The sequence below is a fragment of the Numida meleagris genome, chromosome 1 (genome assembly GCF_002078875.1).
Source record: "Numida meleagris isolate 19003 breed g44 Domestic line chromosome 1, NumMel1.0, whole genome shotgun sequence".
Classification (NCBI taxonomy): domain Eukaryota; kingdom Metazoa; phylum Chordata; class Aves; order Galliformes; family Numididae; genus Numida; species Numida meleagris.
In genome coordinates this window covers 82,607,437-82,630,448 of record NC_034409.1, presented here as the reverse complement: position 1 = coordinate 82,630,448, position 23,012 = coordinate 82,607,437, and the positions used below count along the sequence as shown (strand labels likewise).

Here is a 23,012-nt window from a genome sequence, read left to right as displayed (position 1 = left end):
TACTAATGTACAGTAATCTTTATAACAGTGACACTAATCCCCTCTACTAATATGGAACTTGAATTTAAAAATCTGCTAAATGTAGCTTTAGAGAAGCTTCTGGGACTTATTAATTTGAAAACCCTTCATCGGTCATCCATACAAAGGTGATTATCTTTATAAAGCTGTGCAGCCTTGAGAGTTTGCTTATTTATTTTTTTTTAAGTGTAAATGGCAAAAATTGTGTAGATCACACGTAGAGGTTGGTTAACAAATGGTGTCAAATTTTTATATTGTTCTATCCAAATGATGCACACTGACTGTCTCTAATTTTAGTGCACTGGGCTCATCAGCAGTCAGTTTGCTGTGTGCCTGAACTACTGCTGAAGGTTTGGGGTGATAATATCTTACATGGCAGCATTACAAAACTTCCTGAAGTTCTGATTGATCAGGCGCTCAGATGCCAGTGGGAAAAAAGCAGATGTCACCACAAATGTTGAGAGCTGGACAGGAGATTTATTTTTAATATTTGACTTATTAATTTCAGTTGAAATTGGTAGCTATTAAAAGAATAGGTCCTTTAAAGTTTCTGAATGCCTTGACTTGAGTAAAGTTTCTTTCCCTGTTTTGTGGCCTCGATCAGGAATTGAACTGTGGTAGTGAAACTCCCTGGGTGAATGGGTAAAATGGAAGACAAACTATGATGTTCATTTGGGATGTCTGCAGCACATGATGCCTTAGATAATTCTGTGTCCCAATACATTGAGCACATTGTATGACACCAAGAAGGATTATCTGTGGCTAGTAAAGGCTTGGTTAGAAGTCTGTAACTAATGTGTCAGGGGCTTTCCAGGCACCTACCCACTTGTCACAGGAACAGCATCTAGGTTATATGGGCTTCTCAGTCCCATTCAAGATCAATGGGAATTACATGTGTAACTCATGTAGGAAATTCTGAAAATGCTACAGATGATACATAACCTTATTTCCTCTCCAGTACGTACAATAATCCACATCTTTTAAATGAAATCAGTTTTCCTCCATAATCTGAAAACTGCCTTAAAAATAATGATCAAAGCACACTGAAGAACCGAATGCAAAATTTACATGACATTTTAACTGAGATATTTGTAAAATATAGGTGAAATGCTGTGATGTTTTATTCCATATGGGGATGTAAGTGATTTTATAAAGCATTCCAGCAGTGTGAAACAACCAACAATCCTTCTGTTGTGTGCGTGAGGTACATAATTAGTTTTTCTGCCAAAAATGCTTCTTCCAAGTGGAAATTATTTTATTTTTTGTCATTTTGGGTTTGTTGGTGGCTGGGGTTTTTAAGCAAACAAACAAAGGAGCAAAACAAGATGTTCCATCTGGAAAATGTGCTATTATTCTCCATAGAAGCCTTTGTTGTAGAGAAATGTTGGAAAAGGGACATTCTTGGTGAAGCAATGGTCAAGGAAGCTGGAGGAAGAAGCGTTGTTAAAATAAAATGTTTTACTTTCCTTTGCAGCAGCGGTTCTCTTGTGCTTTTGAGGTTTCATCAACTCACAGGATAAAATGTTTCTGACTTAACAAACCATTTCTCCTTGAAGAACATTTAACTGCAGCTGCGGCCTTTCTGCTTTTGGATCTGGCAATATTGTGATAAAGAAATGGCAATGAGCTATTAAAACATGCCATTTTCTTGTCTGCGTTTCATGTTGGCGTTCTCATACATGTTGGACTAGTCTCTGTCCCTTGTGCATAGTTTTCTGTGTAACAGTGTTCTGTTGAGACTTCTTTGTTTGTGTTGAAGTGTAGAGAACCACACAGTCATCTTGTTTTACCATAGGGAAGGAGAAACCATATCTCACAGCAGCCAACTAAGTGTACTTGTGGTTTTTAGCAATATACAAGAGGGTCTGTTGCTACTGTTTATTTTTATTTGTGCATTGCCTGACGGGCCTCTCTCACGAACCATGATGATAAACAGGGCGCTTTACAAAAGCAGGGGAAAGATGATTTCTTCTTTAGAGAGCCTGACTCCATACTGCCGTGCACAGGTGTGCAGAAATACCTCACCTAGTTTTGAACAAGCTTCTTGCAAGATGGAGAATGTAAGTGTGCTAGCACTGGCCTTTGGCATATTTGCTTGTATGCTGCATATGCATAGATATGCTACAAACAAATTCAGAGGTGGTTGTACAGTGGTGTATTGGGCTGGGCAAACACCCTCAAAGAATAGAGATAAAAGAAGCGTGCAAACACCTAGGGAATTTATAGGAACAGCAAGAGGTAAAACAAGCTTTGGTTAGGGTTGAGGCAGTGATATTTCCTGTGGATTTAGGCTTAGAATTTTTCTTCCCTCAAAGTAAATGCTTCTAGGAGGAGCCATTGGCCTGGAAAAATGGGAAGTAAAGAATGACTTGAAGAGATCGAGAATCACACCCAAGAGTCAAAGGACTGAGTTGAACGTGGCTTGGCTGAGGAGTTCTTTCTACACATGTTAATGACATGAATTTGGTTTACAGGTAGAGGCAGAAACCCTCTCAAAAAACAGTTTGGCAATAACCATTGGAATATTTTTTCCTACAACTCATTATTTATCCACTTAACAAATTGGTTCACCATATTTGGAATCCTAGACACATTCCCTGATAAGGAAAAGTTGTTACTATTTATAATTTGGAGTTTTATTACTCAGACTGCTGTGATGTGTAAGTGCTTCTGAGAAGGCACGTAATATAGAGGGTAGTATAAGCTCTAAATCTTATGAGAGAATTGCAATGTAGACAGCATTATGTGTGCTTTGCAGGCTCTATTTTTTAAAAAATTCTGTTAAAGGAACAAGAAAATTGTTGACTGTTTAGTAGGAGGTGGCTTACTAAAGGTGTCCCTTACAACAGACTGTAATGCTGATGAAATTTCAATGCAAATGCACAAACAAAATTCTAAGATAATCAAGGAAGTCGTGTGTTCATTAGTCTGATAGAAATATTAACTTTCTTAAAGGTGGCCCATGCACTTTGAACTGAACTGGACTGAAGTCAGTGGGGTATAGGATGGGTTAAGGATATTTTTGTTTCCTCTCCATCTCTTCCATCACTTACTGCAATGTTTGTAAAAGCTGCATGATCCCTTCTTCTATTGCTACTGATTTATTTTACAAAGAGCAGAAGCTGCAATACCTTCACCTTTTACATTGTACTGGCGGCAAGTGAATTCCAAATTCAAAGCTTTATTTAATTTTGGCCAGTATGACATAAACGGACATTGCACATAAAAGAAAGAGCCGTTGCATATGGCTCCTGATACAAAGAGTATTACAGTAACAGAAATGCCCTGGTCATAAATTGATGTGAATGGTAACCATGTGTCTCTGAATGCCTCCTGTTTCTCATTCGAGTTAAATGTTACCCTATCAATGCTTGCCAGATCTCTTGCGCTCTCATGTCTCTGCAATATTTTTAAGCCTTTTGATGCCTTGCAGTTTTTGAAGTAGTCATATTATTTTTAAGATCCTTAAATTCGGTCATAACAAAAATATTTCTATTTATCTAATCCATTTCCCTGTGTTCACAGACCACTTGGTGTACTGCAGCATGTAATAAAGTAGAGAGGTTTAAATGGCTTACTTCAGTATGAGAGGAAAATGTTATGAAAATCACAAGTTTCCTTTAAAAGCTGAAGCCTTCTCAACTGACTGAGATGTGATAGGAGTGGTTGAGAATGATTAAAGTTCCTTGCAGGGGGCAGGATTTGTAAGATACAGAGCTCGCGAGTCACTAGTTCAATTTTTTTGACAGAACTAAAAAAAAAAAGAGAAGACAGGAAAAAGAGGCAGTCAGTCATTTCTATAGCTGGTGAGTGCTGTGTCTTGGGTGAAGTAAGTGTTGTGTTCCAGTATCAGTTTTCCAGGTGCTTTTGTCCACTCTGTGTTGGAATCCTGAAGCCATTGTGTTGTCACCACTCACAGAGTGAATGTATGGATTTTGGTTTACTAATCACCCAGATTGTTATCATAAGAGGTATTAGTTATCCACTTGGTCAAAAACTGGAGGTTACAGTCACGCTGAGGGTGCAGCTCAGAAGCCAGTTACAAGCTTCTGGAGGAGTGCTTTGCCCTGGAGTCACTGTTTAACATCACCTGCGTATTAGCCATTTAGCTCATAACTTTTACTCCTAGCTAGATACTTCTGACTTCTCTTTCATGTTGGATTCATTCAATGCAGTGGGTAGATTGGAACCTACTGTTCCTAAATAAAGATCTTGTAAGGAGGCAGTGAACTGATGAAGCATTTTGTCTGCATCCTGCTTGTTTCAGAATAAGCAGTGCTTTATCAAACAAAGCCTGACTGTACCGTACATCTATTAAAAGCTCTCAGCAGTTTTACCAAGAAAAAAATGTCTGTTGGAATCACGTAATCTTCTGAAATGTCTCAAAACTATTCAAGCACTGGCAGCCAGCATAAAGCCTTTGCCTGATCCTAATCTCCAGAATGCAACAGGCATAATTGCCTAGCTATTTTCAGTCAATTCTGCATACTGCACATCTAAAACTAGAATAAAACTATCGCTGCTCTTTCCAACCCCAACTGCTGCAATGGCTCTGTCCTCCTGTCTTTTCTGTTTTTTTGTAATCACCCTTTGGATATTTAGAATAATCAATCCATTTGTTGTTTTTTGTTTGCTTGTCTGTTCTGGTTTGGTCTATCTTTGTTTTGTTTTTAAGGTTGCAACACTCTTTCTCCTGGAGAAACCTCCTTCTGTCCTTTTTGTTGGCAAGCATTTGACTCCTACCTGTCCTGATGTCTTGCTTAAATAAGCAGCTGCTTCAATAATGTATCTATTCATATTCATAATTCTCATATATATCTGTCAAGTTTTCAGAACAAAACCAAACATGTTCTGGAAGCTTTTGTGGGATTTAATCCTGGAATTGGTGATTTCCCCTGGGCTATACAGCTCAGTATTTACATATGTCTCTCTGTGTCCCCAGTTTTTTTCCTTCCTTGTTTTTCTCAGTCCTCCAAATTCCCAGTTTAACCAGTCTTCACTCGTACTTTCATTGCTTTGTGGTGGGTTGTCAGTGGTAGCTGTTGTTTGTCCCATGGCTGTTATCAGCATCTAACATACAGTGAGCTGACATCCCTGACACAGCTCTCTCTCTCAAAAAAAAAAAAAAAAAAAAAAAAAATTAAATATGAGCTGTGGCCTCTGTAACTTCCTTCTAGAGAACAAATGAAGGTTTCTGTAGACCAGCTTCAATTTAGGCCAGAAGCAGAATAGCTAGTCACAGAATTACAGAATCACAGGGCTTGGAAGGAACCTCTGGAGATCATCCAGTCCAACCCCTTCTTAAGCAGGTTCCCTACAGTAGGTCGCACAGGAAAGTGTCTGGATGAATCTGGAATATCTCCAAAGAAGGAGACTCCAGAGGAGAGGAGAGTTGTTTAATTTTTTGTCATTTAAGCTGGCACATAGTACGTAAAGTTACCTTTTAGGTATGTGAGTAGAGGGGGAGAAGAGGGAAGTTTACTTTTTCTTTTTTAATATAGGAAGATACTTCATAAGGAAAAATAAGAAAATGTGCACAAGCACAAGAGAGAAATACAAGAATCCTTGAGAGTGACAGCAAGAAAATTTCTAGCTTACATTACTTGACTCAGTGGCACTGGGAATGTCAGCACAGAAAACACAGAACCATAGAATTGCTGAATGGTTTGAGCTGGAAGGGACCTTAAAGACTGTTCCAACATCCTCTGCCATGCATGGACAGGGACACTTCCCAGCAGATAGAACAGAATCATAGAATCATAGAATTGCTCAGGTTGGAAAAGACCTTAAAGATCATCAAGTCCAACTGCAACGTAACCATACTACCCTAACTCTAATAACTCACCACTACCCAGGGCCCCATCCAGCCTGGCCTTGAACACCTCCATGCATGGAGCATCCACAGCTTCTCTGGGCAGCCTGTACAATGCCTCACCACCCTCTGAGTGAAAAATTTCTTCCCAATATCTAACCTGAATTTCCCCTCTTTTAGTTTAAAGCCATTTCCCCTTGTCCTATCAGTACACTCCCTGATGAAGAGTCCTCCACAACCTTTCCCACAGGCCATCTTTATGTACTAGAAAGCTGCTATAAGGTCTTCCCATAGCCTTCTCTTCTCCTAGCTGAACAACCCCAGCTCTCTCAGTCTGTCTTCTCAAGAGAGGTACTCTGACCCTCTGAGCATCATTGTGCCCCTCCTCTGCACTCCTCCCAGCTGCCCATATCCTTCTTGTGCTTGGGGACCCAGAGCTGGATGCAGTACTGCAGGTGGGACCTCACAGCAATGGAGTAGATGGGGACAATCACTTTCCTTGCCCTGCTGGCCAGGCTTCTTTTGATGCAGTCCAGGATATGGGGGGGATTTGAGTCTCAGAGCTGCAGGCACACATTACTGGCTCACGTCGATTTTTTTGTTCACCAGTACTCCTAAGTCCTTCTTCTGAGTGCTGTTCTCAATCCACTCATCACCATTCTGGCCCATGGATTGCCTCAGCCCAGGTGCAATACCTTCCACTTGGCCTTGTTGAATGGCATAATGTTTGTGTGGGCCCATGACGTGAAGCAATGTACATTGACTGAGAGATTTTGAGGCAAGTAGTAACAGTTTATGTGATGATGTAATGCATGTTAATGATATGGTGTATATACATAAGTCACTCTGAAACTAATGCCTCCTATTTATTTCCATGGAAACCACAACAGATATGAAGAGCACAATAACACTATTGGATAGAGCAAATTCTCAGCTACAAAACACTATTTTTCAGCATCATCACCACCATTAGCTGTGCATTTTCACCAGCAAAGTACAAGAGCCTGAATGCCATGCTTGTCAATATCTGCACTAGTAGAGGTGACGCACTGTCACCGCTGCTGAAACATACCACCCACCACCTCACTGTACTCACATTCACTGTTTGGTCTCCAGGAATGTTAAACAAGCATCAATGAATATCAATGGGTGCAATTTTTTCCTCACAGAGGAACTCAGTGACACATCTTTGCTTTGTCTGCTCTTCCATGTCAGACACCATTTTGTCAGACTGCCCCTCTGCTGCCATCTGTCACATGGCAACAACATGTAAGGGAATATTGGTGGGAAGGTTCAACCTTCTACCACCTACATCCACCTCTGATGTTGTGGGCCAACACAATAAAATAGGAGGCATTACTTTTGGAACAGCCTCCATGTGGGAATATATACATTAAATTTTGAAACATTGATGTTTGCTATACAGTAGTAGAAAATAGAATAGCATGTGGTTGGAACCTGCCTTCCATGAGTCTTTCTTGTCTCTCCCTATCCCGCCCCTGCACTGTAAATGGGAAGGGAGAAAGGAAGCTCAGTCTTTGGTGGACAGAATTCCCAAAAGCTGAATTTGGAGGGATGCACTAAGACAAATAAATCAGCCATCGAATCTTCTTCATTGTCATTAGTTCTCCCCTTGCATTCCTCTAAAATATTTTTTGGTGGTTCTCGACGAAGATCTGGTCTCATCTTTTTTTTTTTTTTAAACTCTGACAGCCTTTAATATAATCCGCAGAATCAAAACACTGGAATTGATGCTTCATCCACGTGGTTCAAATTAGAACTTCTGTATCACTTAAATAGATTTTTACTATAATAACATTTGCATATAAAATATTTTTTTCATTGGCTAATTGTTCAAATGTGCATCTAGACAATTGCTAACATGAATGCTATTTGTATGATGTAACAGCATAAACCACAACTGTGCTATAGTCTTTTCTGTCATTAAGAAACAAATAAAATTACATACAGTCCATTGCTTAACAACAAATTTTCAAAAATGACTTCATGCATTATGTTGGATGTTTGACTTGCTCTGTAGCAGCTCAGGATCAAGCTACAAAAACACCTTTACCTCTTTTAAAACTACTATAAATGTCTGTGTAGGAGTTAAAAACATATTCTATCAGTCTAACTCATTATGGGGGTAAACTTCAAGGATTGGTCCTAATTTTTATTGCTGCATTTCTAACATGACTGCAACATGTAGTCCTCCAAAGGCAGAGCACTGCAGAAGTTCACTGGCACTTCTTCAGCTGCTGTAACAGAAAAGTATAGAATGTCTCTCATATGTTATTAAATAGCTCTTTAAAATATTTAGGATTGGAGTCTGAATTGCTATACAGACCAAGCTTTTACATCGGAAAATATGCTTCATGTTTGACCGTGGACCACATCATCCGCAGTATAAAATAGCTGTTTTTTAATTCAGTTCAACATTTTAATTATATGTTAAAACAGAAATAGCTACAGGCCCAAATAATTCCTCTTGTGGACTGCTGTGTTTTTTCTTCCTTTTTAGTTGATGGAAACTGCCTAGAGTGTTGGGACAATGAAAAGATGCAAGGCTTCATCTACAAAAGTCACTGAAGAAATACTTGAGTTTGCCCTCCAGCTGATTATTTTGTTCCCTCCCTTTCTCCCTTGCAGAACACATGGTGCATCTCAGACCGTGTTCTGACTGAACACAGAATCTGTTGTAGTATTTCTTGTGTTCTGATAAAGAGTTTTGCTTTTTTGCTAAGATGCATAGGTTGGAGAGGAGCTGTGTTACACTATCCATTTGGGGTAAAATTGAGGCCAGTGTTCAGCTTGCTGTCAGTTGTGTTGCACTGTTTATTTATTTCGGAGTCATAATTAATTCTTCTCAATTCTGTCTTCCAATAGCTCTGAGGATGGCTATGTAATCGCTCAGAGCATGGGTACAGTGTTCATTAAAATGTTTTTCACACATAAAAGCCTGTGCAAAACCGCAGAAAGCCTGACCAATCAATTCTTTCTGGGCTTCCATGGCACTAATTACATCCATATCATGTGGTGGTCTTAGCTCTTTAACTCTCCTGTCTACATCTAACGTTTTCATCTCCAGAAGTCTTCGACAGCATTTGATATCTTCTTGTTCATAAGGTAGTTAAACAGAGACTGGATTAACCCAAACTACAGTACAGTGTATCAGTACTGTCTGACTGCATTGTTTTAGTTTGTAATATAGATGGGATGCAAACTGTATTTTATACACAGGCATAATTTGCCCAGATGCCAAATTCCATATACTCAGTTCTTATATTTATTACAGCAGTTGGCCATGGAAAGACAGTAATCATGATCTTCATATAAAGACAGATATTTCCTGCCTTTGTTGGAGTTGACATTCATTCTGAATTTGCTGAAGTAGTTGCTGTTGTGTAAAGACTGGCTCTTACACTCGAGGTGAAGCTGGTTGTTTTGAGACAAATTCCTGTTGTGTGGCTTTCCATGCCACCAGACTCACTGTATTTAGCATTGTATATTCATCTGGAGAAACACTGAGTGACCTTGCTACTGAAGTGCACTGAATTTGTAATGATGCCAATCTGATGTTAAATCAGAATCCTGTTCTAATGCCTGAGCGAATATAGTTTTTACCTTAGACAAAATAGAGGTTGCAGGAATTATGACAAGGTGCAGGCCTGAGGTCTAATTGGTCCTGAGATGAGAAAAAATCAGGGAGTGATTTTGTACCTCAAGGTTGCTGTACTCCTTGTTTTCAGCAACTCCAAAATCCATTGCAGCCATTGTTTTTGCTTGGTTGGTTGGTTTTTTAATCTTTGTGTATTTAGAGGTCACTTAATGCAAATCTCTGTTTAAAGCTTGTCCTTCATATTTGTTGTCTTTGTGTCTTTGTAGACTGAATGGAAGACATGCAGTTTTTTTATTCTTCTTGCCTTGGAGCTGTTTCTACTTAAAAATAGTAACAACAAAAAACACTTCGTGGAGGTGGGGGGCCTCAATAATCCCTCACAGCGTTAGGTTCTTTGTACTCTCACACTATTTTTTGCTGTGGTGAGTTACTGTTGCCAGACAAGGATTACTAACAGGGTTCATAGATTATGGGCTAGGAAACCTGCACTGTATTCCTACAGTCCTAGCTGGGCTGCTCCCGTACTTGACCTTTACAGAGTTAGTAATACTATTGCAGTGTCTAGTTTCAACATGTTTGGACGCTCATGTTAGCTGTCTGCATGCAGTGGGAGCTCTGCATTCTCATTCTTTACGCTTGCAACATCTCTAGCTTTTTCCTCCTTTTCAAATTCTCCGATTATGTATAAGGACAGAATTCTGTCCTTTTGTCCTGCATGATTTCTAAATATTGACTGATGGATAGTGTGAGTTTCCTTTGCATTTCTTACCTTATACAATGATTTTGCATGTTTTTAAGGGACTTCAAACTTTGACAAAGCTAAGATAATGACAGTTCCATCATTTCACCAAGTTCTTCCTCTTAGCTTGATTACTTTTCTGTTCCAGTTGAGAGCAATATTTCCCATTTTGCTTTCACTGCTCAGCTTGATGCTAATCTGATCTCTTATTTCCTGGCCAGCCTCAATCTTACTTCCTTTATTCTTGTAGCTGTTCCAGACTCTTCTTTTATGTCCTTCTCATATTTGTTTCTGTGTCAGTTTTGTTGCTGCCTTTAATGTTTGAAATGAACCTCACTGAGATCTCTGGTTGAAGGAACTTGCCTTTCTAGTGGCCCAGAAGGCAGTGAAGATGCAAACCAAGGAGAGGAGTCACAGAATCACACAGACTCACAGAACCATAGGGGTTGGAAGGGACCTCTAGAGATCATTGAGTCCAAGCCCCTCCTAAAGCAGGTTCCATATAGTAGGTTGTACAGGAAAGTGTCCACGCAGGTCTTGAATATCTCCAGGGAACAACACTCCACAACTTCTCTGGGCAGCCTGTTCCAGTGCTCTGTCACCCTCACAGTAAAAAGGCTTCTCTCATGTTCATATGGAACTTTTGTGTCCCAGTTTGTGCTTGTTGCCCCATGTAGCTGGGCACCGTCAAAAAGAACCTGGCTCCATCCTCTTGACAACCACCCTTCAGTTATTTGTGTTGATAAGATACCCTCTCAGCCTTCTCTATCCCAGGTGTCTTAGCCTTTCCTCATAAGGGGGATGCTCCAGGCCCCTAATAATCTCTGCAGCCCTCCAGTCAGCTCTCTCTAGAAGTTCCCTGCCATTTTTGAACTGAGGAGCCCAGAATTGGACAAAGTACTTCAGATGTGACCTCACCAGAGCAGAACGGTGGGGGAAGATCACCTCCCTTGACCTGCTGGCCATATTCTTTTTAATGTACCCCAAGGGCACACTGCTTGGCTCATGGCCAACCTGTTGCCCACCAGTCATCTGGAACCAATGAGGACATGGACCTGCTGTGACCAAATAGTTTTGCTTCTAGGTTGTATCCTTTTCCCCATGGTATGGGACAGCACACAACTTTCAGTTTCTTCAGTGTACACCTTGCATGCTATGCATGCTTTTGTGTTGTCAAAAAGTGATCTGGTACCAAAATGGACTGGGGCTCATAGTTTCTTTCGCTATATGCAGCTGGTGGAAATCTTTTTTCTGTCATATGAGAAACTTGTTCTTTGAGGACAAACATACTTGAGCTGCCTTTCCCAACCTTTGTGAGATGCAAATATTTTATTCTCCAAAATAAGAAGTATTAAATTTTAAAATACAGTGTTTTTAGACCAACTGTAGTGATTTCATCTTGGAATTATAGAGGTTCCAAGACTATGTTTTGCCCAGAGAGGTTAGAAAAGCATTTCTTCATTGTGGTATTTCAAAGAAGTGATGGACAGACTTCTACGTGCAATTCAGCAGTTCATAATGAATTTAAAGTATTTGGCCAGGAAATAGGCTTATGAACAAACTAGTAGAGTAAGCGTATAGCCAGCTGCTTTGAAGAAGTGCTCAGTTCTTTAATTTCACATTAATTTTTAATAATAAATCAAACCTGTTTAGTCTATTAAAATTCCAGTTGGTGTGGATTCTTAGACCTCTGTGGTCTTTCAGTGACACAAGGGATTTTGAGACATTAAACTGTTTACTTTCTGAACTTTCATTTGCATTGCACTCTATTCTTTTTAATAATTAAATGAGCATTTAATACAATTACAGTATCTGAGGTTGGGATTGGAAGCAATTCTTTTTCATCTGTTTCTCATCGTCAGTGAAGTAATATAGCACTTACGTGTATTGAAGTTTCTCAAAAGAAAAGAAATAAGATCTGAATAACCTAAACTATCCAAATTAGTGAACTTTCTCTTGGTGACAAATAGCCCCATGGAAGGTATCGGTTAATTCAGCTCAAATCTTTAAAAGGTAATTTTGACAGGATTCTGTAAATGCAGAAAGTTAAACAGAGTAACCAGAGAAAAGTTCCTAATGAAATCTTAGCTTTGGTGGTGAAAAAGTCTGCCTAGTTTTAATAAAAGCTTGATTACATTGTGTTCATGAGGGTTTCTGCAAGTCTGCTCTGATGTCATATAAACTTCAAATTCAGCATAGTCAATAAAAGGCCACTTAATATGGTTTCATATTTTGAGAGGTTTCCCAGTGATTACCCAAGCTACTTAGTCTGTTTTCTAACCAGTCTGGAATCTGCATGTGCTGAAAGAAATCATCCTGTGGAAGGTGGTACTTGTACAGCGCGTGATGATGGGTAGCGAACTGGTTGAGACCTTCCCCCTCTCCTTCACCTCCTTATTTTGTGACCTTTCACAAGCGAGGAGACTGCAGCTTGTCTCCCAGCAGCTGGTTTCTAAATTGGGTCTGAAAAATATAAGTGTGGTAGGTGCACATAGGAGATCTGATCAGAACATACTGATTTAACAGCCACCAAAAGGTACAAAAGAGTGTAAGGAAAAACAATCAAGTATTGTCTCTTTATCATTGTATCAAATTTCTTTGCACGATCCCTAGTGAAAGCCTTTACTGATGGCTTTCAGCTATGTATCATTATAATACATACAATAAGCATTACATAATATGAAAAATATGCCACACTGAGCAATGAAACTAGTCTTAGCCAGTCCTGTGGCCCATATCAAAATGCTCTTGCTAACATTCAGTGTAACAACACTTCCTCAGATGCAGTAGGTTACGGCATATCATCAACTTAATGTTCATACATCTGTCTTAATGGTTTTTGCATATCACTGTTATAAGCAACGGCTGCAATTTCTTGTGAAAACAATCCTTTTTTTTTTTCTCTTTAGATTATGGTATAGGCATTCTTCAGGCATATCATCTTCCACTGATGTATTTGCTTGGCTAGGTGGGCAAATCCTGTGTGTGTGTGTGTCTGTCAGGCAGTAAGGAAAGGAGAGAATACCAACTAAAAGAAAAAGAGAAATGTAGTAATGCTAAAACTGTAAGAATTAACAAGAAGACATTTAGTAGTGCTTAAGTGATTTTCATTGTTGGATCTCATTATAAATAGCTGAGTGGATTGCAAGTTGTCTCCATTTAATGGGTCGGTTTTATAGCCAGGAATTTGCAGCATAAATTTGTCTGAGGTGCATTTACCAGGATGGCAGATGCGTATTTCAGGAGTTCAGATGCAAGGAGCTTTGAAACAGGTCTTCTCCCTTGATATATATTAATGCATCATTAAATAGTTGAGCTGGAAATACAGAGGCAGCATTGGAAATCCAACCTGCTGTCTTGAAGTATCAGAGCTTCAGTGTAAGACAAATCATGAGGTCACGTACTTGAGACAGGGCTCTTGTGCTCAACTCCTGTTAGAAAACTATTCTTAAATGTGTGAGTTCTTCTAGAGTTACAATACTGTATTCACTAAGATACCAACTGCAGAAAATGTCCCATGGCAGTTACCTGGCATCTTTATGAGGGTGATTCTTCCCTGAGATTACTTTCTCTGTGGGATTGAAATTTTGTAAGCTTTCTACAGTTTACAGATTCTCACTTGTCATTTTGGACAGTTTTGAAGAATACCATTCCAAATACAGGTAGGTGAGATACACATAGGCTTAGAGACCTTCAGTCTTTAATTTTCAGTTAAATATTAAAAAACTTGATATGGTCCTAAAATGTTGAGTTATTAAAGGCACATGCCTTAAGATTTGAATGGCCAAATATGACACAGAGTACTTAGGTAACAGATTATTAGTTTTTCATGTTGACAGCTCTGTGAATTCTAGTATGCAGGCATGGTAAGGGGGAAAATGACTGGTGGCTGTGGAATGAAAAGATACGGACTTTGAAGGGCTAGCAGTGAGGATGAGGAGGAGGAGAACTGAGGTTGATTACTTATTAGCAACAAACCTGACCACTAACTGACCATGTTGGCAGTGATTGTTTTGATGAAGTATTAGATAATTATATTGAGAAAGTAAATTGGCTCAATGAAGTCGGTTATTAAGGTGGTCAAAGACGATCCTGTAGTGACAGTTAGCATCTGTCTAGCATTCAGATTGAAGAAAAACACAAAGTTGTGCTTGTAGCTTGGTGTTTTGCTTACAGTGTGGGAATGATTCACTTCAGCTCCTGAGAAGATCAGCTTCTGCTGAGGGAGCCATGTGATGACCTTCTAAGCGTAAATGGGCAGCCACTGTCGTGCCCATTACTCACTCTGCTCTTGCTGGACAAGGCAGCAGGTAAAAGAGCCCACTGGGCATGTATGCATGCATAAAAGTGGCTGCTGTAAACATTTATGTTTTCTTAAGCCTGCATATTGGTAGGCAGGACGTAACAGAGACCTAGTTACAAACTTGTTTACCCATTCAACATGTTTAAGATATAAATATTTTTATTCTTTTTTTGGATATTTGTCAACCACATATTGGGTTCAGTGGGAAACCTACACTGTAATGCTTGGCAGTGGTTGCATATTATGAGGATGGTGCCGTGAGAAACAGGATGCCCACATTGTAGCCTATTCAAACAGTCTGTCAAAGTTTTACTGCCATGCTCAATGCCATGGTATGCAGTTTCTTACCAAGCCCTCAGAGCTGCAGTGGAAAGGGCTGGGGAGGCACTCAGCATTATCTTTTAAAGGATCAGCTTCAAATGCCTTTTGCTTTCTACCTTGGAAGAATTTTTCCCTGATATCAGCAGCAGTTTTGCCTCTTGCCTGGGGTCTGAGGTGAAATTGCTCAACCATCTTAAAAGTTGCCAGGAAAGTGACCTTGACGAAAACTGCATCAGGCATCGCTCTGGGGAAAGATGCAGTACTAAGGTGTGGATCTGAAACCTGAAATCCTAAAGTGGAAATAAGGTGAGGGCTGTATAAGAAACAAGTTATCCAGCTAGTGTTAGATGTTGTTTGTTGGGCACAGACTCAAGGGCCAGACTTGTTCTGAGTACTGTTTTGCTATGCACAGTCCAAATTTGAACAGGTCTTCTCCTAAAGAGCTTGTGGACAATGTTAATGCCAACAAAAGAGTAGGAATGCAAATGTAAAATCAGCTGTGCTACACCCATGAAATTAGATTAGTGCTATTATTTTCCTTGTGTTCATTGTTAAATAAAAGAAGGAAGGGCTGCTTTAGTGAAGAGGAGAAAAAAACAGAGTATAGGTAAAGCAGTAAAGGACAGAGCATACGGTTAATGAAGCCAAGACTAAGAGACTTAAAAAGAATACATGGCTTAGAGGAGGCAGAGAAATAAAGAATAATTGTAGAACACATTAAGAAGAAAGCTGTAACACATTTGCACCTTTTGGAAAATGCATTCTGAATGCCATACACCTAGACTCTTGTGGTAGCTTTCTCTGAAACTCTGTATTGGAAAAGAGTGGTGGTAAATTTGTCTGAAGGACAAGCAGAACCTACTTAAAGTAGTTGTGCCCTCTTGAAGAAAACTTTCTTATCTTTCTCGTCTTCACATGCAGCTCTTCCTTTCCCTTTCCAGCCTCAGTTTCTTCACAATCAGAATTTCTAATCATGCAAAGATGCCGTAAAAGAAAATTGCAAATGAAATCTGTTGCCTCTGTCTTGGCTGCAAGGGGGAGAGGGCCTTTCTGTGGACACAACTCTCCCTCAAGTTAGAAACTAGCCACTGTCTTGGTCCCATCCAGTTCTCTTCCCCTCATTCCTTGCTTTGGAGTTCAACCCTCACAGCTTTCCTACACTTCCGGGTTAACTTGACCTTGCCATGGAATGAGTCCCAAACTCTCCAGGTCCTTGGGTGCCTTCAAAGAAACCCTATTCCAGGCCTAGATCCATTCTCACCATATTCCCCTCTAAGACATGTCCTTATAAGAGGGTGTAGGCCTGTTTGTCTCTGCTAGATGAAGGTTTCACTTCAGAGGGCAAAAAGTGAAAGCATGAGGGACAGAGAAGCAGCGCTATATGTGCACTTCTCCCATTTAAAAACTGTTTCTCTTTGTGTTCCAGGCTCTGTTGCCTCGTATTTAGGATGCTCAGTGATCCTCCAGTGTACATGGCAGCCCACAAATATTTGCAAGGAATACAGAAAGTAGGTGGAAATTATCAGATAACTAACAATATTTGCAATGCAGGGTGAAGTTCAGGAAGATGCTGAAGGCTTTTTTACCCTTTTTGTCCTGGTCTTTCTTCCCTTCCCAAGTCTGACATTCAAGGTTTAGAAAACCAACCATACAGAGTGTTTTTGCTTCTGTTTTTCATGCAGGTTATGCTTCCATTAATATAGTGGGGAGGATGTCTACATAACCTGTGTCCCATTCACCTTGCTACGTGTCTGCTGGATAAGACCCCCATGACCAACCATTTCACCCACTGTGCAACAGACCTTGCCCAACTGTTGCACAAAATGACATCTTTCATCCTTTATTGCAGATAGAAACATACGTGTTGAGGCACCACAGTAAATAGACTATCATTTGTTTTTATAACCTTTGTCTAGCTGTGTGTCAAACTTACATCTTATCTGTTAACTTCAGCAGAAAGCTGGGGTGTTTATAGGCTTAGATACCACATCACAAAGTTGGCTGGGACAGCATGACTTACACAGATGGTAAGATCCACCATGACTGTGACTTTAACTCACAGATTTCCACTATGAAAATTGTGAACTTACCCTGGAAGCTTCCAGACTCTTTCTTTCCTCTTGGTGTCCTGTGACCTATCAGCCCCAGGGTTTAGCACCCACCCTGTTACATACTTTCTTATCACTGTCCTGTTTTTCCTCCTTGAGCTTTATGCCTGCATCAGTGCAGTTGCTCCTGCCAATCAGTGATAGATACAGCAGTGTACAGACTTGTGATAGTGGATAACTGCTAAATCTTTGCTGAGGAGCAGAGCATGCACATTTAAGATATAAAAGTAGCCTTTCCAGTGAGTACCATGACAGAATGCATTTCTACTTCTGCTTTTATTTACTCCCTTGGCAATGGATTTAATAATGTTTCCTTTCTGGAGTTATTTTGGTGTTTATTTGTTTGTATATTCAAAACTCCTGCATTGCATAGGAATATTCTGCCTGCAAAATTAAACATGTACCTCAGGTAGCAGTGGAGGTGTTGATTTTTTTGAGTTGAGGTACGGGGGGTTTGGTTTTACAGGACCCAGGCTTCTGGGCTGGTGTACAAGAGAGAGGGGACTCATTCTGCCCTCACACTTGTTCTGTCCAGCAAGTTGATGGTCTGATTTTGGTTAGGGCTTTTAGATGCAACAGGAATACAGGTAATAAGAAAATGATGAGTTGGTGAGTAGTTGTGTGCGGTGCTATTCCCTAATGAGTTGTCAGAATGCCAGAGTTGTTGGAGTTTAAGAGGTTAACAGCTCAGAGGTATTCTCCTTGAGAGGTAGTGGTGGAGCCTGGTGCTTTTACAAGTGAAGAAGGAGGGTGTTGGAGCCAGCTGTGGCAGTTTATCTCTGTTGTATCCAGAAGAAAAAAGGTAATTTTCCAGTTTGTGCTGCCTCTTGGACTTAACTGTTCTGTGCAGCAAACAGTCCCATTGCCACAATTAACTATCAGCCAATTTACCATATTTGGATTCCAGAAACAAAATGCAATGTTTAGTTCAGCTTCGAATGGCAAGCAATTCCTTATGGAGCTTAATTGCTTTGTTTACTTGTAGTTAGTTACTTACCATGTGGTAAGAACAATGGGCTGACTGGATTGTTTTACTCATGATCAGAATGAGATAAAACACGGGAAACAGTGAGGCTGGATTTCTTAAACAGACCGCACATCAAATCTAGACTCCGCAGCTGGTTGCAGCATAGAAAACTTGCTGCATGGTGTACTGTTTGTCACATTTGTGTCACTTTGTGATACATCTCTAAGCAACTGGAAGAGAAGAAGGTCATCAGGAATAGTCAGCATGGATTCACCACGGGAAAATCATGCTTGACCAACCTTCTGTGATGGCATCACCAGCTGGGTATATGGAGGGAGAGCAGTGGATGTCATCTACCTTGACTTCAGTAAGGCTTTTGATACTGTCTCCCACGACATCCTGATAACGAAGCTGAGAAAGTGTGGGATAGATCAGTAGAGGGTGAGGTGGGTTAAGAACTGGCTGACTGGCCAAGCTCAGAAGGTTGTGATTGGTGGTGCAGAGTGTGGTTGGAGACCTGTGACTAGCAGTGTTCTCTGTGGGTCGGTGCTGGGTCCAGTCTTGTTCAACATCTTCACTGATGACTTTGATGAGGAGATAGTGTCCACCCTCAGCAGGTATGCCAATGATACAAAGCCGGGAGGAGTGGCTGACACACCAGAAGGCTATGCTGCCATTCATCAAGACCTGGACAGACTGGAGAGCTGGGCAGCAATAAACCAGATGAGGTTTAACAAAAGCAAGTGTAGAGTCTTGCATCTGGGAAGGAATAACCACAAGTATCAGTAAAGACTGGGACCTGCCTGGGGGTGGGAAGGCCCTACAGAGAGATCTGGACAGGCTGGATCTCTGGGCTGAAGCCAATTGGATGAGGTTCAACAAGACCAAGTGCCGGGTCCTGCACTTTGGCCACAACAACCCTAGGCAATGCTACAGGCTTGGGGTAGGGTGGCTGGAAGACTGTGTAGAGGAAACGGACCTGGGGGCATTGGTTGATGCTTGGCTGAGCATGAGCCAGCAGTGTGCCCAGGTGGCCAAGAAGGCCAATGGCATCCTGGCTTGTATCAGAAATAGTGTTGCCAGTAGGAGTAGGGAAGTAATAGTCCCTCTGTACTCAGCCCTGGTGAGACCCCACCTCAAGTACTGTGTTCAGTTTTGGGCCCCTCACTGCAAGAAAGACATTGAGGCCCTGGAGCGTGTTCAGAGGAGGGCGATGAAGCTGGTGAGGGGTCTGGAGCACAGGCCTTATGAGGAGCAGCTGAGGGAGCTGGGATTGTTCAGTCTGGAGAAGAGGAGGCTCAGGGGAGACCTTGTCGCTCTCTATAACTACCTCAAGGGAGGTTGTAGTGAGCTGGGGGTCGGCCTCTTCTCTCTTATAACTAGTGACAGAACGAGGGGGGATGGCCTCAAGTTGTGCCAGGGGAGATTTAGGCTGGACATTAGGAAATTCTACTTTTCTGAAAGAGTGGTCAGGCGCTGGTGGTTGAGTCACCGTCCCTGGAGGTGTTCAAGAAACATTTAGATACGGTATTGAGAGAAATGGTTTAGTGGGGTTATTGGTGGTAGGTGGATGGTTGGACTGGATGATCTTGTAGGTCTTTTCCAACCTAGCTAATTCTATGATTCTATGATTCTGTGACCCGCGGGAGAGGAGCTCTGCGGAGAAGGACCTGGGGGTCCTGGTGTACAACAGGTTGGTGATGAGCTAGCAGTGTGCCCTAGTGGCCAGTAAGGCCTGGGGTGCATTAAAAGGAGCATGGCCAGCAGGTTGAGGGAAGTGATCCTCCCCCTCTACTCTGCCCTGGTCAGACCTCACCTGGTGTACTGTATCCAGTTCTGGGCTCCCCGGTACAAAAAAGACAGAGATCTCCTGGAGAGAGTCCAGTGGAGGGTCACAAAGATGATAGAGGGCCTAGAGCTTCTGCCCTGTGAGGAAAGGCTGAGCAACCTGGGTCTGTTCAGCCTTGAGAAAAGAAGACTCAGAGGTGATCTTATTAATGTTTATAAATATCTTAAGTGTGGGAGTCAAAGGGACATGGCCAACCTCTTTTCAGCGGTCTGTGGGGACAGGACAAGGGGAAATGGCCATAAACTTGAGCATAGGAAGTTCTGCAACAATATGCGAAGGAACTTCTTCACAGTGAGGGTGACAGAGCACTGAAACAGGCTGCCCAGGGAGGTTGTGTGTTCTCCTTCTCAGGAGATTTTCAGGACCCACCTGGACATGTACCTGTGCAGCCTGCTACAGGGAGCCTGCTTTGCAGGGGAGTTGGACTCGATGATCTCTAGAGGTCCCTTCCAGCCCCTACAATTCTGTGATTCTGTGATCTTAATCTCTGATCTTCAGCTGAAAGCAAGCGTCACCTTTCTGAGAGATCTTTAATCTGTGACCAGACCTGTCAGACTGCATGCAGTAAACATGAGGCCACCACAGGAGGCTTTGGCCTGGATTTCTGTCATTTTGCAGCAAAGGCAGCTGTTTTTCCTCTCTTCAGTAAGGAGGCATGACAGGACTTGAGGAAAAATGAGCCTTGATTTCTTGACTATCCACAGCTCTTGTTGTGGGATCAGGGAGCAAAATAGAAGATGCTCCACTTGAGCCAGATCTCTGCCAGCCAGTCATGCCTGCTGCTGAAAGAAGCCCTTTTAAAAAAGAGTGCTGCAACCATACCACTGTGCTCATTGTCATCCACTCTTCCAAACTCAGGCACTGTCTTGTGACCCCACATGACAGGAGTACAAGACCCTACACGTTTTCCTGCCTATAACTTGAGATGTCCATTGGCAGAACTGCCAGACTAGCAGAGACAAAAGGATTTTTTTGCTTAGAATTCATGCTCTGATGGAGTCCCCGACATCTCAGGAAAGCATGGGGCTGGTGCCAGGTTTCCCAATGTAGCAGAGCACTGACAGGACATTCCAAAGATTTTTATCTCTTTGCTTCTTAATTTCACTGATGGCTTTTCCCCTCAAAACATCTGAGCTAGAAGTCAAAAAAATGTTTGCTGAGAAATACTTAGTTTTTACTTCAGGTGGTTTCTGGAGGTGGAATGGGAATGCTCTGTTATACCTACTTATATTTAGGGACTAGAGTGGGTGTTTTCTGTTAATTTACCTAAAGTTGAGTAAGCTGCATCCTTGTTAATAAGGCCATAAGTGGAGCAAGCCTTCCTGCCAATGCTACCAAACAGAAAACAGTATTCTAAAGCCTTTCATTTTGTCAATCTGCATGCAACTGGGAATGAAAATAGAAGCATGGAGAAATGCTTGTACTACTAACCAGTAGTGCCTAAAATGATATTTAACCTACTCTTTTCTGATTGAATTGTCATCTGATGGGTATAGAAGTGTGCTCAAGTCCTAGATAAAGTTTACAATTGCCACCTCAACTTGAAGAGAAGTGAATAAATCTTGATATTTTTTAGAGGTGTATATCTCAACAGTTGTTGCTCTCTCTCTAGGCTTCAGTGCAGATATAATGTAGGGCAGAAATCTTTGCTCTGTGTATGTTTGTGGCACAGAGAAACCATGTAATGCAAGTATCTCAATGAGACTATAATGAGAGTGGTATTCTAGAGTACACCAAATGTTATCATTACATCATTATTTCCTTAAACTGTCAGACTATGAAAGAAACCTTAAATTTTACTGAAGGTTACTGAAGATCCTTCCACAACTGCCTGCATACAATGTGAGCTGCTTCTAGAGCTGGAGGCTTTTTCAACAAGGACTACTGCTTGTTTTGAACTTACTAGCATTTACAAGCATGTTATAAATTGAAAGGCTAGCATGTCTGCTCTTGCTTTGTCCATCTTGTCTTTGTGTAACACAGATCCCAGTAGTCATCAATACATCCAACCACCGAAAACAAATGAACGAACAACAACCTTTAGAAATGTATCTTTGAGGAGAAAAAAACCTCACAAGTCTCAGTTATATTTCTCACAAGAATTCAGCATCTGAGTAGGGGCTTTCTGGAGGCTGGCCTGGAGAGTTTCCAAATATGACCCTCACAGGGATTTTCAAATTGTGGCTGTTCTGCACTGTCCTACAGATTGATTTTTGTTATGCGGCCCCTAGCCTGATGTCTCACCTATTAAGTTGCCCTCTGTGGACAAAACTCTGGGAACCCCTATGTTAAATAATCGTCCAAGAAAATCTTTATTTTGGAAGACAGACTGAAAGAGATAATCTGTTTTGTCGAGTATTACCACACCTCTCTAAACATACAGTCTCCTCGTCTAGATGATCTCATGCATATATCTGTCAAAGTTTTTGCTTTGCTTTGAAACAGCAATTGCAGCAAAACAGTAATATATGTAATATATAAAAAGTTCTTGGGTGAGATCCAGTACAAACATCTCATGGTGAAGTCATTCTTAATATTATTTAACAGGTACCTGGTGTTTGGTCCAGAGAAACCGGTCACAAGTTTGTGTTCCTTAAATGAATGGAAGATATGAGCTTGGACATTCTATGTATGTAGGGCAAGGAGACACGGATCGTAATCTGTCTCTCACCAAAAGTTGTCAAGTACATTCCTCCTCCGTAGTTGGCAGTGGATTGTTGGTACAGTCATAGCTGCTAAACAAGTAGGAACTCTTCAGTACTCCTTACCAAAGTAACCTCATTTAGAAACTCTCTCTGTGCTCTTTCGGAGGAGAGGGAAGCAATATTGCAAATCTTCAGCTTAAAGAAAAACATTTGGTATTATAGAAGTTAAGTGAAGGTCAACTAACCTGCTGGAGCATCACAGGCTGGAAACCTGAATGTTCTGGCAGATGTCTTCATTTTGGGAACTAAGCAGGTAGCAGTCCTGCCAAGTTGCCATGGTCTTTCTCACACTGTGGGAAGTAGTACTGCTGCCCGGAATTACAAACATCCTAGATGAGAAAGTGAACAAGGTAAGAAGTGACTCCATAAAAGTAAATACTTGAATTAAAAAAAAAAAAAAGGCAGCTTGAACATGGTAGATATTGTGCTACCTTGGGGAAAAGGTGTGGGTGTTTCCAGTGAAAGAGATAATAATACCTACCTGTGATTAAATCTAAAAGAAAAGCAAACAAATAAACCCATCAGTCTTACACAATTAGTGTTTTTCAGCTTTCAAAACTCTTGTTCTGGA

The 23,012-nt window shown here is 41.1% G+C and overlaps 2 protein-coding genes across 3 annotated transcripts in view; one reads left to right on the top strand and one right to left on the bottom strand.

The window, feature by feature from the left end:
• The window catches only part of LOC110400247 (filamin A-interacting protein 1-like), an 86,896-nt gene extending 64,066 nt beyond the window's left edge, over positions 1-22,830 (bottom strand). Inside the window, exon 1 of the mRNA XM_021399961.1 lies at positions 22,627-22,830. The gene's annotated coding sequence lies outside the window, so the exon portion shown is untranslated. The remainder of the gene's footprint in view (positions 1-22,626) is intronic.
• The window catches only part of CMSS1 (cms1 ribosomal small subunit homolog (yeast)), a 230,312-nt gene that overhangs the window by 132,634 nt on the left and 74,666 nt on the right, over positions 1-23,012 (top strand). The window lies entirely within an intron of this gene.